At 44.6% G+C, this 16,766-nt stretch overlaps 1 protein-coding gene across 3 annotated transcripts in view; it reads left to right on the top strand.

Annotated features, from left to right (window-relative positions):
- Nucleotides 1-16,766, top strand: part of LOC111861850 (insulin-like peptide receptor) — a 309,490-nt gene that overhangs the window by 58,716 nt on the left and 234,008 nt on the right. For 2 of the 3 annotated variants that reach the window (XM_023846767.2, XM_023846764.2), the window contains exon 1: nucleotides 11,876-12,164. The exons of the other annotated variant lie outside the window; for it this stretch is intronic. The gene's annotated coding sequence lies outside the window, so the exon portion shown is untranslated. Of the gene's footprint in view, nucleotides 1-11,875; nucleotides 12,165-16,766 lie in introns of those variants that run through there. 3 annotated transcript variants of the gene reach the window in all.

Here is a 16,766-nt window from a genome sequence, read left to right as displayed (position 1 = left end):
ACCGAAGTACGCGGAGAAAATCTGCCCCAGCGTCCCTTTGTCCACCACAAATCCCAGTTGTCCAGACCCGGGATCGAACCCGGGCCTCCGCGATGGGAAGCCAGCGACTAACCGCTTGAGCTGTGGCGCGGCCCTTAGTATGATGTAAGTTGATACTTGAAGTTTGGGGAGGGAGGAGGGAGGGGGGGTGGTGGGGGTGTGTAAAGGGCTGGTATGGTCACTTTAATCGTAACACACGACAAAGAAACACAACATATGGATCCACAGGGAAAGCACAGTTCAGTAGTGCAAGACATGTTTATGTATCGCCTGATGATGGCTTTCATGGGCCGAAACATGTAGCGGCTCTGTAAAACCAAATTCAATCAGCTATGCACAGCGGAATGTGAGTGAGTTATTTGGTGTTTGACAGGAAAAAAGAAAGCTCACACATATTTAGTTCTTAGAGTTAAGTTAAGAGAGATGTTCAAAAATGACGGTGTGACTGTTATGAGACAATAAGATGTTTATAAAACTGTGCTACAGAGGGTCGGATGGGCATTGCCTGGGCGATTTATATATATTTAATGAAGCTTAGATAATAGACGCTCATGCGAATGTTCAGAGGCTGGTCTCAGTAGTCAAAATGGCCACTGTGTGTGAGAAGTGTATTACCGAAAAGCAGCTTTCTGTTTTACGTTTTTTCTTGTGGGAAAAGTGAATCAATGCAAAAGATATTCATAAATAAACCTTTTCTGTTTACGGTGGAAAGTGTTTGTGGTGTAAAGCGGTTCACAACTGGGTCTAGAAATCCTCACCTTTGTTGCAAATATTTCGCTGATGAAGAGTTTGAAACGGAGGTGCGCAAATGGCTGAGACAACAACCAAAAGACTTCTATGTTGCGGGTTTCGGCCCACTGGCAAAGCAATGGAACAGGCATGTCAGTGTTCCTTCACTTAATCATTCTAATTCAGACACATCACACCTCCGCTTGTGCGCTCCGGCAGATTTGAATGATCTGGTTGTTATGAATAATAACCGGTGATTATACAAATTCACCTGCTGGAAATTATACATAATCTTCCGTTATTGCCTATAATTGGCAGTTACTCGGTATTACATCTGTTATGTAAATGCAGACTAACGTCACCGAGTATGAACATCACTCTCCAATGGGGANGGGGGGGGGGGGTAGTAGGAACTACGAAAGGATAAACTGTAACGTTTCAATCTGCATGAACATACTTGTGACAGTACGCGCTTTCATTAGTAAAAAGCTGATCACATTCAGTCAATGAGAAACGCGGATTTTAGGGCGTTGACCATCGGTTCACGTCATTGCCTACCTTTATTTAAATTGTATTGATTTCCGGATTTTGAACGTGTGCCTCTGGGAGGCGGTGTGTCTGCTTCCTTGTGCCGTGGCGACATCTCTGTTCATCGCATTCTTCAGAATAAATTAGTTTTAGTCTCGTTCAATCCCCGCAGCTTAAATATCTAGGAAATTTGCTCTTCTAGATTAAAGGACTGCTGAACTTTATGAATCTGTCGCTTTGGGTTCCACTGTTTCGTCAGTTTCTCATTCAAATAATTTTATGTGACCTTCAGATTATAAAATTATATCAAGGTTACAGTTTCTTTTGTAAGAAGGAGAGTCGGTAAATATGTCACAAATGAAAGTAAAACATCTGTAATGGACGTAATAAGTTTTCTTATTCAATTCAATACAAAGAATATTCATAAAGAAATATTTCCTATTTACGGTGGGAAGAGTTTGTCGCGTAGAGAGATTCACAGCTTGGTTCAGATATTATCTCAGGGACGTTCGAAAGTCGCAGATGACGCCCAACCAGGTGCGTTAGTGACTGAGACAGAGCCAAAAGACTTCTGTGTTGCGGGCTTCGACGCTGTGATAAAGCGATGGGACAAGTGCATCAAAGATGGTGAAGGAAATGTCGAGAAATAAATGTTTTTCCCCCGGGTTTGATTATCATTTGTTTTAGGTTTTATATCATTTTGTGACATATTTACTAACTCTCCTTCGTACTTAGTTCAGCGGTGCATCATGAAGATTTGTGGAGGAATGGAAGTATGCTTCCATGCATTCTTAACCTCGACACTAAATGGAGGCGAGCGGTCAGGTTCACACCGAGGCCGTTCCACCTCTGAGGAAAGAGTCCCTGATACGCACTGGACAGAACGCTGGGTGAACCCCAGGAGAATCTGTCTCCTGCTGAAAATCTAACCCTAATTCCTTGGTCGTATAGTCCTATTTTCCGTTGTTATACCTACTGAAATATACTGGCTCTACCCTGAACAAGTAGCGATGGACGAAATTGAGAGATTGGACGTGAACTCTGTTAGGAAAGAATGGAGTGAAATACGGGCAGAATTATATGCCTGTTGTATGACAATTCATATTTCAGTTCACTCATCCCTGCTCGTCTACGTCATGGAGGGGTGTGTGAAGCAGCCAGAATAACGCTAAGAATACACAAACAATAGGCGCAAAGCTACTTACAGGCAAGGCTTCCATTTCCGCTTCCGCTTCCATGTGCCTGCCTACACGTCGGTCAGGTTTCGAACCGTAGAGAGTATAATAGCAAGCATGAGCACTTCGGTTGTTACGTCGACTCTACAGTGAAGTCTAAATACATACAGTGGTTGTCAGTACAAGTGTAGTGATGGAACAGCAACAACAAACCTGCATTCAACAAACTTATGCCTGAGAGCCACGCAACAGACATGAAGAGAAATTATGGGGTCAGTTAACAAACGAGGTAATCAGTCTAGATAACGATAAGGCAAGTGTGTATGCAAATAATCTGCACGGGCAAAACGCTTGGGTGTATTCCCGTTCCTCGCCAGTTGCAAAGACTTCGCGGAAACGCCGATGGATGCGCCACTTGACGGCTTTATCGCGAGGGTAGCTTACAGGAGATAACAAGAGAACTTATACGAGAGTACAATTCAGCATTTAGCTTCGCATTAATGGGACCAGAGATTAAATCTCAACCTAAAAATATTCCATACTCTTAAAGGATACACGACAAGATTTACCGTTTTCTCTCATCACTATATCAAAACGGGGCAAATATGCCAGAATATGGACAGCTTTATGTTTGATTCTAACAAATGAGCTGTTTGAAAACCAAGCAAACTACGTATGGCCGCAGATGTGCAATGATTGTGCAAGATGTTGGTACAGGCCAACCCATTTGCAGTCATGTAACGAATGCATCAATTGAAAGAAACATGTTGTGACCCCTTGCTAGGCAACGACTCAGTAAACATATCCTGCGGCAATGAAAACGCAACAATAGAAGACGTCCGCTGCTAGACAATGAATGTGTTTTCTCTTCGGTCCGACCCGAGGCTATATAACTAGAAACCAACAATAACTGACATTAATCCGTCCTCTCGTGAGAGACGGCGTCCCACAAAAACAAGACCGTAACTGTGAAACAGTAATAAAAAAATCTGCTCATGGGCCCCAGATGGGGTTCGACAGCAAGACTTACTGACTGACCGTCAGTCGCAATGTGACTTTGATTTTGACTTTTGAATGACAGTCAGTTAAGTTCAGTTGGGAAAGGAGTGGGTTAGTGTAGTGTGGTCAGAAGTCGAGAGTGTCCGGCCGGAGATAGTGATTTGTGAACTGTTGTAACCAGTTGTATAAAGGTCCAATAAATTCGATCATCAGATCCAAACCCCATTTTATAAGTCGCGCAAACCCCAAATATGTGACAACATGAACAAATAAACAAGGTTAGTTGATATTGTCACGTGACGGAGTGAGGCTATAGACGGAGTTTGGATTGGTGAGTGGATTGATTGACACTTAATACACACGACTGGGAACTACAAGCAGTTACAGTGCAACCGCTAATTTCCACGACTCACAATCACCACAGCACCCGACGAGCCCTTTCCAGCGTGTTGTATCTTCACCAGCCGTTCCCGGAAAACGGCTGTATTAGTGAGGATTCTTCGTCTTCACATGCTGAGGTCCTGCCTTCACAACCTCCCGTGCAGGACTCCGTTGTAAACTGGCAAATGAACTCGACATAATTATAGCGCCATCTCTCCTCAGCTCCTTTGCAGAACTCAACTCTCAACAGACTGAGTCTGAGTCTGAGTCTTATGTAAAGGCCGACGGTCAGTCGGCCAGTGTGTATTGGGATAAAGCACCCGTCTGGGGCTTACGGCCCGATTCTTATTACTGTCAGACGGTTGCGGGTTTTAAATCGATGTGGGGCGCTCTCTCTGACGAGAGGACGGGTCTGTCGTTTACAATTGCTGCTGGCTCTCGCCAGCGCAGTCATTCTCGGGTCTGAGTCCCTAGGGACTCGCGGCTATACGTGTATTTTACTGTCTTTGATTCGAGACTTCCCTTTTCGTCGCCTCCTACGGTTCGCAGGGCTACAGTGGAGGTATTCGACCCGCCTCAATACATGGTAGCCTCAACTGTTTTCTATACAACCTCTTTGCACGGACTGAATAGAAAATACCGTTTCCAACAATAACTCTATTGTTGTAGAGATGTCTTTACCGAGCTGTTGCATAGCAACTGCTGGTCTCGTTATTTGTTTTGAGATCGTCGCCTAGTAATGGGTCTATATATCATAATATTTAATTAATAACCTTTAAGATGTGTTACAACGGCGTATATTACGCAAAATAAAGATAGTAAAGGATAAAGAGGTTCAGCAGGAAACTCTCACGCTGTAGGTGTGCAGTAAAGCATTGTCTCCGCTCTTTTGTCAAATGGTTGATGTGAATGGATTCATCTGGGACGTGGAGAATTTCTCTCCCATTGGATTTAGATAACAGATGTAAACACAGCAGTAGCATACGCCGCTGATGCTGGCCCTGGCATTCGCTGCAATCTAAATCGACGCTACAAAGGTCCCTGGTTCGTAACTCTTCTTGGTCATTGCAGTGTTCACAGAATCCTGGAATGCACAACCAGAAGGATCCGGTTCCAGTAGCACTCTGTCACTGGCTTCGTCACTCGTTTAGTCTGTCCGTCTGCATGCAACAACTGGAGAACGGATTTTCATAAAATCTGGTAATGTTAAATTTTAATCAACTTCATTGGCACGTTCTAATTGTGGTTACACCTAGAAAAAATCAACCGATATTCAGGCTGTCACGAGGCCGTGCCATAGATAAGGCGGTTAGACGCTGGTTTCCCACCGGTGCGGCCCGGGTTCGTTCCCGGGTCTGGCCATGTGAAATTTGTGGTGGACAAAGTGGCGCTGGGGCAGGTTTTCTCCGAGTACTTCGGTTTCCTCTGCCAATTCTAATTTCACCGACTGATCCACATTCGTCATTATCATCCGGGACTGGTACAATAGGCCAATTTGTGGTCGACGTAACAACGTGGACTCAATCTCACCCCACCACAAGAAACTAAAGAAAAAACTAGGCTGACAAGAAAGCGCTACCGCGTTTCTGTGAGCATTTCGCGCGCAGCGACAATAGTTCCCAAAAAAAAATTGGAACAAAAATTAAATACGCATTTCATATCCCCTCGCAAGACTTGAGTTTCTCGCGGTAACTAAACTGAATTTACTTTTCTGCTGTATCACCTCATGACTCGAGGACCATTGCCAGAGAAGGTGCGTCACAATTTTTATGCGATACGCCCATCTTCAAACTTAATATTCATTTTACTATTAGGTCTACCCGTCTGTATGGGACCCGGGGATAGCTCAGTCGGTATGGTAACTCGCTACGGGCTCGGAGACCGAGGGGTCGGAGTTCGAGTTCCGGTAGGATCAAGAATTTTCTCTTCTTCCACAGCGTCCATACCGGTTGCGGGGCCCACACAGCCTCCTATCCAATGACTGCTGGGGGTTCTTTCCTTGCGGGTAACGCAGCCGGGGCGTGAAGCTGACCACTGCCAGCTAGTGCCGAGATATAGAAAATTTGGTTTCATACATCCACTTCCACGTGCTCCTTCATGACGTAGTGCCTAATTAGTTAAGTACGGGGACAATTTTACTTTTATTTTACTTAGCCGTCTGTATACGCTTAGGTGACCCTAGTGATTTGTTCTTGTACTATTTCAACGAAATGTCTGCATGCCTTTTTCGAATGCGTGCCAAGCGTAGATAACCCACACTTCTCATTCTCCTAACAGCAGTTGGTGAATCATACAGAGTACTCTCATTCAATTTTCTCCAGCCTTCTGCCACTCCTCTCCCCTTCAGTGCATTAAATGGGGGGGGAGGTGTTCATGCTCTGATCACCTGCAGAGCTATGACAAGGCGGATGTAAGAGTCTATGTAGTACGATCACACATGCTCGACAAGTCGAAAAACAGTCCCTAGCCTTCAGATTTGGAAGTGGGCTTGACTCTAACGACCTATCCTCGTAAGACAGTATCTGTTAAGACACTCCATAGATGTCAGGTGACATTTTTTTGGAAATGACTGAGGAAAATTTAAAGGAGAGTGAATTGTACCTTACTACTTGAAATGTGATCAGTTTGCTCGGAGCAGGAGCATTAACTGAATAAAAATTGTAATTAAGGAAGGCTGAAAGCCCAGACTGAGATATGGAAGGAGGATGAAGAGAATGATTTACGAGATCTGAAAATGAAGAGAATGAAATCTGCAGGATAATAATATGCTGGCATTTGTCCCAAAGCGGACCAAGGTTCTTAGAGGACCAGCCAAGAAGTAAGTACTTTTTATTGCTAATGGGGTGTGACTAAGTCCCTTGTACTGCGGCCACTTCTGTCCTATTGTACCAGCCCCAGATGATAGGTGAGGGTGATTGTGGAGCAATTGGTGGAATGAAGATTGGCAGGGGAAACCGAAGTACTCGGAGAAAACCTGCCCCAGTGCCACTTTGTCCACCACAAATCCCACTTGACCAGACCCGGGATCGAACCCGGGCCGCCGCTATGGGAAGCCAGGGACTAACCGCTTGAGCTATGGCGCGGCCTTGAAGTAAGTAAGTCTTTTGTTACTGTGTAACAATATCTTAGATTAGCATTTTGTTTTCAAAATACCTAACTGTTGTCACAGCGTCATTATACAGAGTGATTCTATAGTATTGTCTGGGTTTCCGTTTATAGTTCACGGAAACACCGACAATAATTTAAAATCATATTGTATTAGCGGAATTTTCAGCCTTGTAGTTAGGGCTCAACTTGAACAGTACGTGCTTAATCAGAAAGGGGAACTTGTACGGATCTGTAACAGGGACCCAAACAAACAGAGGTGGTCCTGGAAACTTCAGTAAAGATGTACCAAGAGATAAGAATAGAACATGGCTCTAAGAACAAATTGATTTACTTTGCCTGCCCTGATATTATCAGTTCTGAACAACTGCTAGGTCCACAGAGTATATGCTAAGTTTCTCCTCTCGCCGCCATGCGCCTAGAAAGGAGAAGTGCAGGGTTGTGGCTGTTTCAGAAGAGAGTCAGAAGTGAGTGAGAGGAAGTAGGAGGAGAATCATAATTTGTACTCTTCTCAGAATTGAGATGGGCGGGAAATGTAGCATACATGGCAGAAATGAGAAATGGATACAGGGTTTTAATACAGGAAATTCTCAACGGACGAGATCATTTGCAGGACAATATTAGAGGGGATCTTGAAGCAACGAAGCGTTAGAACATGGACCGGAGTCGCCTGATGAACATGCTCCATTGTCCGGCTGCTGTAATACGGTAATGAATCGTTGGGTTCTATAAAAACAAGGGGCATGTCTTGATAATCTGGGCTGCTGTTGGTGTCCTCAGAACGACTAGACTCCTTGCCCATCCCACCTTCCCTGCAAGTGAGAAATACCGGTTTGTGTTTCCCCATTTTGATTGCCTAAGTCTTATGGTACTTTCCTATGCAATGGGCCCTTACTTGTGTACGGTTGCGTCATCTTGGGACATTGATATAGATCGTTACGTCATTATTGAAAATGCGCTAGATTCTATGTTCAGTATCTGATGGGAATGAAAAGAGTCATGCCGGAAATCTCATTCTGCACAAAGCATTTCGTTTCTGAAAGGTTGCCTACCTAAGGTTTGACATACCCTCAGGGCTGTTGAAGGCGAAGTTTCCTCTTCCACGTTTATCTGGGCAGACCACATAAACCGTTATAAACCTCATTCCGGACATTTTTTTTTTTTAGTTTCTTTGGTTGGGGTGAGACAGTCCCCTTGGCACGCCGGCTACTAACTGGCCTGTTGTACCAGCTCCGGATGATAGATGAAGAGTGTGGAGCAGTCGGTAGAAGGAAAATTCGCAGGGAAAACCGAAGTACTCAGAGAAAACCTTTCGCAGCGCCACTGTGTCCACCAGAAATCCCACATAACCTGACGTGTGCTCGAACCCGGGCCGCGGCGGTAAGAAGCATGAATTATGGCGCGACCAAGGACAACCTATAGTGCAGTCGAGATGCTAATTCGGCATCTCCCGGATATTCAGCAAAAATTTAACCACTCCGAAACGTCGTTATATTTCTTTGCTTCAAGTTACATTCTTCGTGATTTAAAGAGATGTTACTCACTGTTTCCGCCGTTAACATTAGCTTGGAAAAAAGGGGGACGTATTTGACCTGTAAATAAGATGGGTTGGCATGTACTGGAGTAATCTGGCTCAGGATAGGGACCAGTGGAGGGCTCTTGTGAACACGGTAATGAACCTTCATGTTCCATGAAATGTTGGGAAATTCTTGATTAGCTGAGCGACTGGCGTCTTCCCAAGAAGGACTCAGCTCCATGTTTTATTTTTCTAAAATATTGAGCGCAGAAAGCACTTCATAAAAATTGTGATAAGAAGGGAGTCTGTTCAAGCGTCTGCCATTTATTCAGCGGAGGGCTGATGACGCGCAAACCTGCACACATGCTACAACCGTACACTCGCATTGATGGAAAGCAATGGAAAATGGCTGTGCACGAGGCAATGATTTTTTGCTTTTTCTAGATTGACCTAGAAGCCGTACATATCATGTCATGTTTGTCAGACTGTCTGTAATTCGATATTCTGTGTGTCTGCCTCCAAACTACAGAGGATTTTAGGTTCCCACAGGGTGGTTGTGAAAATTATCTCCTTCTGGGACATAATGGGCTACACGGCGTTGTATCCTACAAAACAGAACTCGTAATACTGTAGCGTGTAGGCCGTTACTGGGTAACGACCTAGAAACAAACAATTCTACAACAACCGTTACTAGGCAACGACAGCTAGAAAAGCAAATATACAAGAACCGTTACTGGATAATGTCTTCGCAAATAAGCACGTCCCACGGATACCCTTGGCGTACTACAATACACTGTGTTTTCTATGCGGTCCGTTCTGAGATGTTATAACCGAGATAAGTTGTAAGAGAGTCAGTTGGCCCCCTGAGGCTCACCTTACGCTGGATGGAGAGAATATCCCCTTTGCCAGTCATGTAAAATGCCTGGGTGTAATCTTCGATAAGTGGATTACATGGAGACTGCACATAGAAATGATTCAAGCCAAGGCCTTCAGAACATTTATTAGAATCTACTCCCTATTCAAAAGTGAGCGTTTAAGGGCCTTCATTAAACTAACCCTTCGTAAGGCAGTAATGACTTATCCTTATCCCGCCTAGCAATTAGCGGCTGACACCCATCTCTTAAAATTGCAGAGCCTACAAAACAAAATTCTCCGGTCCACTTGAAATTTCCCAAGATGCCCGGCGGTCCTCGATTTTACACAGCATTCAACCTTCCGAATGTACACGACTATATAACAAAATTGCGCAGACGGCAACCAGAAGTCATACAAAATCATGATAATGAACATGTTCGCGGTATACGACCAGATGAAGCCAAACATAGAAAATATAAGAGGAATAAATTTGGCGGTGGTCAAGCTTACGACCATTCAAACATCTAAGTTGCCGTTGTAGCATAAGATAACAGCTTATGCTGACAGAGGACTTGTATGTAGTGCAAAAGCAGGAATTTTCAATAACATGTTATATGTGCGAAATAAACAACTGACGATAGGCCAAGCGTATCCATAGGAGACAAACCCATCTTGTCGTCTGAGAGGATGTTACATAAGGACTATTACGGCAAGAATTAATTTAGAAAATCTCTGGTAACGGACCTCAAGGGGCCTGACGCCAAGACGAAGCGATTCGCGGTAAACCGCCAGTCGTAAAGTAATTCTGACTCTGACTCTGACTCTGACTCTGACAGAGTCGGTTATATGTCGGTTGTACGGGAGTCTGTGAAGAGAAGACTTAGTCGGTGCAGTTGAAGATCCCAACTGTTAGAAGCCGTTAGCAGGGGACGACTAGTGTACTCTGTAGCAGACTGAAGACTTAGGGTGTGTTGCAGTGATTTGTAAAGTGTGGGAATCAGCGATGTCGCTATAATTAAGTGTAGTCATGAATCATGTGTTAAAGTGGTCAATAAAGCCAGTCTCCAATCCAAACCCCGTTGAGAGTGACTCTAGCACGTGACAATATGATACCTGCTTAAGTTGCAAGCTGTTATCGACAACGTTCTGTGTTCTGTATTGTTACTGGAGTGACATAATCATGCTCCTAACTATACAAACTGGATCACGATGTAAATGACGATTTTCAATGTGTGCTGTCCCGCTTGGCAGGCCTGGAGAAACCTACGAATATCCTCAGTCATTATGAAGAGTGTCTGAACCAATGTTCCCTCTAAGCTGCGCGCATGCGCTGCAGCGCAGCGGCTGTCGTGGTCCCGCACACAAGTCTCAATCTCCGCGGCGGCCCGGGTTCGATCACCGTTCTGGTCAAGTGGGATTTGTGGTGGACAAAGTGGCGCTGGGGCGGATTTTCTCCGAGTACTTCGGCTTCCCTTGCCGAGTGGACCCAGTTGGACTTCACCCCCCACTAAGCGAATTAAAAATAAAAGAGTCCCAATCTCCCGGGAAATTTTATTGGTTTAGTACAGAGTCAATTTGTTGGTAAACTTCAGTTTCTTGTTATTTTAGAAACTTATAAATTTAATGTTTGTTGTAAATATTTTTTAAAAATCGCTGCCCTCCTGGGTTGCGCAAGCCAATGCAATTGTTTCTCAGAAGACACCATGACTTGCGCACTTCCATCCCTGATTAGGAGTGGACGTTGGTTTTGGCACAGTTCAGAACTTGGAACCCCAAGAATATTAAGGAGCCCTAACCACTATGCCAAAGCGTGCAACGACCCCGTTGTGACATGCTCTGTGTGAGCGAAACTGGCAAAGAGTTCAGATTCCAAATGAAATTATATTCCAAGTATTTTGGACCGACAATGACGTAATCTTGCTGTCGTGCGCGCAAGCGGAAAAATTCTCATTCGGAAAGAAGAATTGGTTCCCTCTAGCACGTATAGGTTACGTGAGATAAACTGTCGTATTCACTCCGTAAGTCACGAGCTAGCATTTGAAAGGTCAGGGTCTGATTCCTACCAAGGAATTGGGATATGTCTTTACGCCACTGTGTCCATTCAGTTTCACGCTCAAGCTGCTTTATCTCCTTTATCTCGCCCTCGGTTTCCAATATGTACGAGGATGGGTTGGCCCACAGACGAACTGGAATCGAACTCCCATCGTCAGCTCATAGTCATACACTTTACTGTCGAAGCTATTCCGAATCACATTAAACTGTTTGTGTCTCTTACTATTAACGTTGTTCTTTCTTCCGACCGCTAAAGACATTCCAAGAATCTCATCAAAACGAACAGATCCACTTCGTTCCACCTGAGTTGTAAAGACGCATAAGAGACGGGAAAGTACCTGCAATAACATCAGCTGCAGGGAGCGGGAAGGACATGCAAAGCCACAGCGCGTTGTGCCGCCTTTAAAATCACTGTAATTTATGACGTCACATGTGCTCCAACTGCTGAAATTCTCTCCTCGCCGCAGTACGCAACTGCAGCAGTTCGCGTGTCTTCTCTCAGCAGTAAACACGTATTGTTCTAGCGTCTATGGACTTGTGCGTAGTTGTCAATAGTATTCTTGTTACGAAAACCGCGTGCCGTCAAGGACACTTTCCGTTGACTTTTGCAACAATGCGGATGTCCTGTACGAATAAGAGCTGAGTCACACTTGGCGAGAACTAGTAGCTAATTGCCATGTTGTTATTCCTGGCAAAGAAAACTCTTTTTATTTGAATATTAAGCGCGTACGTGTACTAATATTATATCACCTGTTAACATGACATCATTTCACGTCAAATGTCAGGTAAGTGCGTAATTATGTATACGGGCCACTGTGTGTACCAAATTAAAAGTACAGGTCGTGTGTGAACAGTGCATTGTCATTGGCACTGGGGCCCAGTCTGTGTGACTGTGTGTGAAAACGGCATTAGACTTAGATTTAATTTTTATGTAGTGATATTATTTACGTTTAATAGCACAAATATTTTGTCCGTGAAACGTTTTTATGGTATGAAGAAAGGTGTCACGTGAGAATTTAGTTTGCACGTTGTTAGTTGTCTTACTTACTTACTTACTCACTCACTCACTCACTCACTCACTTACTCACTCACTCACTCATGGAGCTGAGCCCTTCTTGAGGAGAAGCCAAATCTGCAGCTACTCAAGAATTTCCCAGAATTTCATGGAACCCGAAGGTTCGTCACCGTGCTCACAAGAGCCCTCCACTGGTCCCTATCCTGAGCCATATCAATCCAATCCATCCCATTCCATCCTATATCTCTAAGATCCATTTTAATATTGTTCACCCACATACGCCTTGGTCTTTCCAGTGGTCTCTTTCCTTCTGGCTTTCCCACCAATATCCTATATGCATTCTTCTTCTCCCCCATTCATGCTACATGCCCTGCCCACCTCATCCTCCATGACTTGATCATTCTAATGATACTTGGAGAAGAGTAAAAGTTATGAACCTCCTCATTATGCAGTTTTCTCCAACCTCCTGTCACTTCATCTCTCTCCGGTCCAAATATTCTCCTCAACACCCTGTTCTCAAACACCCACAGTCTATGTTCCTCCCTTAATATCAGAGACCAAGTTTCACACCCATACAGAACCACAGGCAAAATTATAGTTTTGTATTCGTCTATTCTAATTTTTATATTTTTGGACAGCAGACGAGAAGAGAAAAGGTTCTGGAGCGAATGGTAGCAAGCATTAGCCGAGTTCAGTGTCCTCTTAATTTCCTCCTGAATCGGGTTTCGATTTGTTATCGTCTTTCCCAAACATCTGAACTGTGCCACATTTTCAAAACGTCTGTTTCCTGTCTTTATGTCATGTCTGTTGTTAGTTGTCTGGGTAGGAAGAAGATAGACTGTGCGCATGAAGTTGCGAACGCTGGCCCCGTCTTCGTCTCCAGGTTAAGAAGGTCGACCGCTAGATAAAGCCTTTCCTTATCGATATTGTTAGCACTGCGAAACGTATCATGACAAGGTCCCGTGAAATTGGCCTAAAGCCGTGAACCATAATGCGAACCACAAGTTACAGATCCAGACTTAGCATTTCTGTTCATATCATGTTATGTACCCTCATAACTTGGTACTAAACAACTGTCGCGTGAATTGCAGTATTTGCAATTTAACCAACAGCTACAGATGGCGTGCACGCTGTAGGTCTCTGTGTTTTTAGATACGATAGCAAGCTATGCAGACTTCATTGCAGTTATTGGATTCTCGCCCTTATTGTACAGTTGTTAGTAAAACTGTTTTAATACGTGTGTCGATACAGACGTAAAGTGTTCCCTGTACTTAAGTAAACACCACGCCGTGAAAACGTATGTGGCGTGGAGGTATAACTCGAAGAATTCTTTAAAACCTCACCACGAATTCAGGTGAGTGGAAAAATTCAATTTCCGGCGTCTTTATCCCCGGTCGTCATCATCATCATTAGTAATCTGTCAAGACGACAGGTCCACAGTCTCTTCGAAAACAATTCCTCCACTTAATGCCATCTAGAGCTTTCTCCTTCAAATGACAGTATCATCTTCTGTCCCCACGGTCATCCAGCATCTTCACTCGTCTTCTTGTCACTTCTATCCGCCCCTCTATCTTTCCTTCAATAACTTCATTTACAAGGCAGTTACCGCGTAAGATATGACCAATCCAATTAGCCTTCCGTTTTCTTATTTCGTGTAGGATATTCCTCTGCTCACTGACTCTAATTAACACTTCTTCATTTCTCACATAATCAGTCCAACTGATCTCCATCCTTCTCCAACACCACATTTCTAAAATCTCCGGTATCCTGGATAAGAAACTGTGGGAGTCAAAGAGCCTGTCTAACGCAGAAACGGAAGGAAGAATTCCTGTCCCTTCCGAGAATCTAACCCCTGCTCTCCAGCTCGTACTTAGTGACTGTTGACACTGTCTCACTGCCCGGTGTATGGTATAGTATTTAAAATTGTGGTGCATTTTCGTGGGAGCAGTTTGCAGTACTCAGCATCCCATTCGGCTCTGCTCTCCAGAGTGTCATGGCTTCTCTGAGTAGCTACACGCAGCTAGCGACGGCGATAAAATTAGAATAGCACCTTAAATTCACTGGATTCGTTACTCAGCTGCTCTACGGGAACCACAGAGATGATGACTAAATACTGTATTAAATATTGCAGTTATTTTCGCCTCTTCGGTGTTGCTATTCCGCAATTCCTCTCGACAGAACAAGAATAACTACAGTAATTTCGGTCGAAATGCAATTCAGTGTCCCCCTAGATACGAGATACATTACCGCTAAGCTAAAGGAGCCAGGTGACGGCATAGACGTACGATAAACCATAGCCTGAGGGGCACCGGATTGTCTTAGTGCTTCGTGGAACAGTCGTTTTTCTATAATTCAGCGCAGAACAACTGTTCATGAATATTCATACGAGATTAACTAGTAACTTCATATGGTCTATAACTGATACTGAATTTAATTAATTAAATAGTTAATGAATGTGGAGCGGTTCGTGGAATGCAAAATGGCGGGGAAGACGAGGTACCGGGAGATAACCCGCCCCTGTAGCACTTTGACCTGACCTGAAAGTAAACCGGTCGCCCTGGTGGGAAGCCAGCGAACTAATCGCCTGAGATATGGGCACGGCCCGAAATGGAGTTCGCTGCAGCCTAATGTAAGTAAGGAAAGGGAAGACACGACGCTCTGGCAGGTCCATAAGCCCCCACCCCCGATGTACGCAAGTGGTCTGCAATGACAGGCTGTACGAAATAGGGACGCATCTTCGATAGTTTAAACGTAAAATTAAAGTCCCTTCTCTTCTGTTACTGAAATTATTTTAATATATTTTCCGATAACCTTTCGAATTATTAAAAATGCGTGTTTGTTAAGTATTCTTGTGATGACTACCGTGGAGTCGGAGTTCGGGTCCCGCCAGGATGAATTATCTCTTCTCCACGTCGTCGAGACCGTCCCTGGATTCCACCCACCCTCCTAACAAATGGGTACTGGGGGATGTTTTCCTGGGGTTAAAGCGGCGGGGTCGTTAAGCCGACCACTCACCTCCAACTAGCGCCGAGGTGAAGAAAATGTGGATCTATACATCCACTCCTCCATACGCCTTCATGGCGTAGTGCTTATTTAGTTAAGCACAGGGATAACTTTACCTTCCCTTTGTGATGCATATTGTCAAAAGTGAAACGTGCTAACCCACTTCCAGAGGAGGGAAACTATTCGTCCCAGCTCATACCTACCGAGTGCAGCAGTCTCCTCTTTCAGGCAATATATGAATGTTCATAGTTATATACGTGTATGACTTGATGCTGACTATAGCCTTTACCAGGTCAGGGAAACATGATCATTTAGAATCTCACTTGTACGTATGATTAGACAGAAAAACAATTTGGCCTCTATGTGACCACTCTAAGAAATAGCAGAATTCTTTAGACAGAAATCGTTGGAAATTATAGTTGCATTTAAATGTGTAAATAGTTACCGAAATTAGCAATATACTCCAGGAACTCTGGAAGAGTGAACTCACTTGTGATAAGACTGCTTATGGGCATATACAAATGTCAACTAGTTTTGACACGGCGTAATACTATTCAGTTGCCGGTCACGGTAGCCGAGCGGTCTAAGGCATACACTGTCTTCGTGGGATCGTGGGTTTCAATCCTACTCAGGGCATGGATCTTTAGTGTTGTGTGTGTGTGTGCATGTGCGTATGCACGCGCGCGCGCGCGCGCGTTTTTCTGTTTGTGTACAGGTAGAGGCCTTGCGACGAGCTGATCACCCGCCCAAGGAGTCCCAGAGAATATCTAAGATCTAGTAAACCGAAGTGAATGGCCGTGCCATAGCTCAAGCGGTTAGTTAGTTAGTTAGTTAGTTATTGGAGAGGGTGGGTTTCCCCATGCACTTAGAGCAGTATTGGTCCATTGTGCTGCCCTCTATGATATTCTACCAGTCTCTATACCCTACCGATATTGGTGCGTACCATCAGTCCCGCCGAGCCAGCGAGTTCTCTTCCACTGGCTTGGTGGTGTCTATAATGCTTCCCCCATCTATCAGAGGCGTTAGAGACTACTGTTGGGCGGGAAACGTCCTTGAATTTGGCTCAGTGACCTCCTTTGGAGATATGAGGTTCTTTTACGTGCCATAAAGCTACGACACGGGACACACGGCTTAAAGTCCCTCCCGGAGGACTTGTTCCCTGAATTTTTCCGCCCTTAAAAATTCGGCGACCTCCGCCGGGTTTTTGAACCCGCGTACTACGAGTCATGAGGTGGGAATGTTACCTCTAGACTACGGAGGCCGCTAGCTCAAGCGGTTAGTCGCTGGCTTCCCACCGCGGCGGCCCGGGTTCGATCCCGGGTCTGGTCAAATGGGATTTGTGGTGGACAGAGTGGCGCTGGGGCAGGTT

The sequence above is a fragment of the Cryptotermes secundus genome, unplaced genomic scaffold (assembly GCF_002891405.2).
Source record: "Cryptotermes secundus unplaced genomic scaffold, Csec_1.0 scaffold933, whole genome shotgun sequence".
Lineage (NCBI taxonomy): Eukaryota > Metazoa > Arthropoda > Insecta > Blattodea > Kalotermitidae > Cryptotermes > Cryptotermes secundus.
This window is presented reverse-complemented; position numbering and strand designations above follow the sequence as displayed.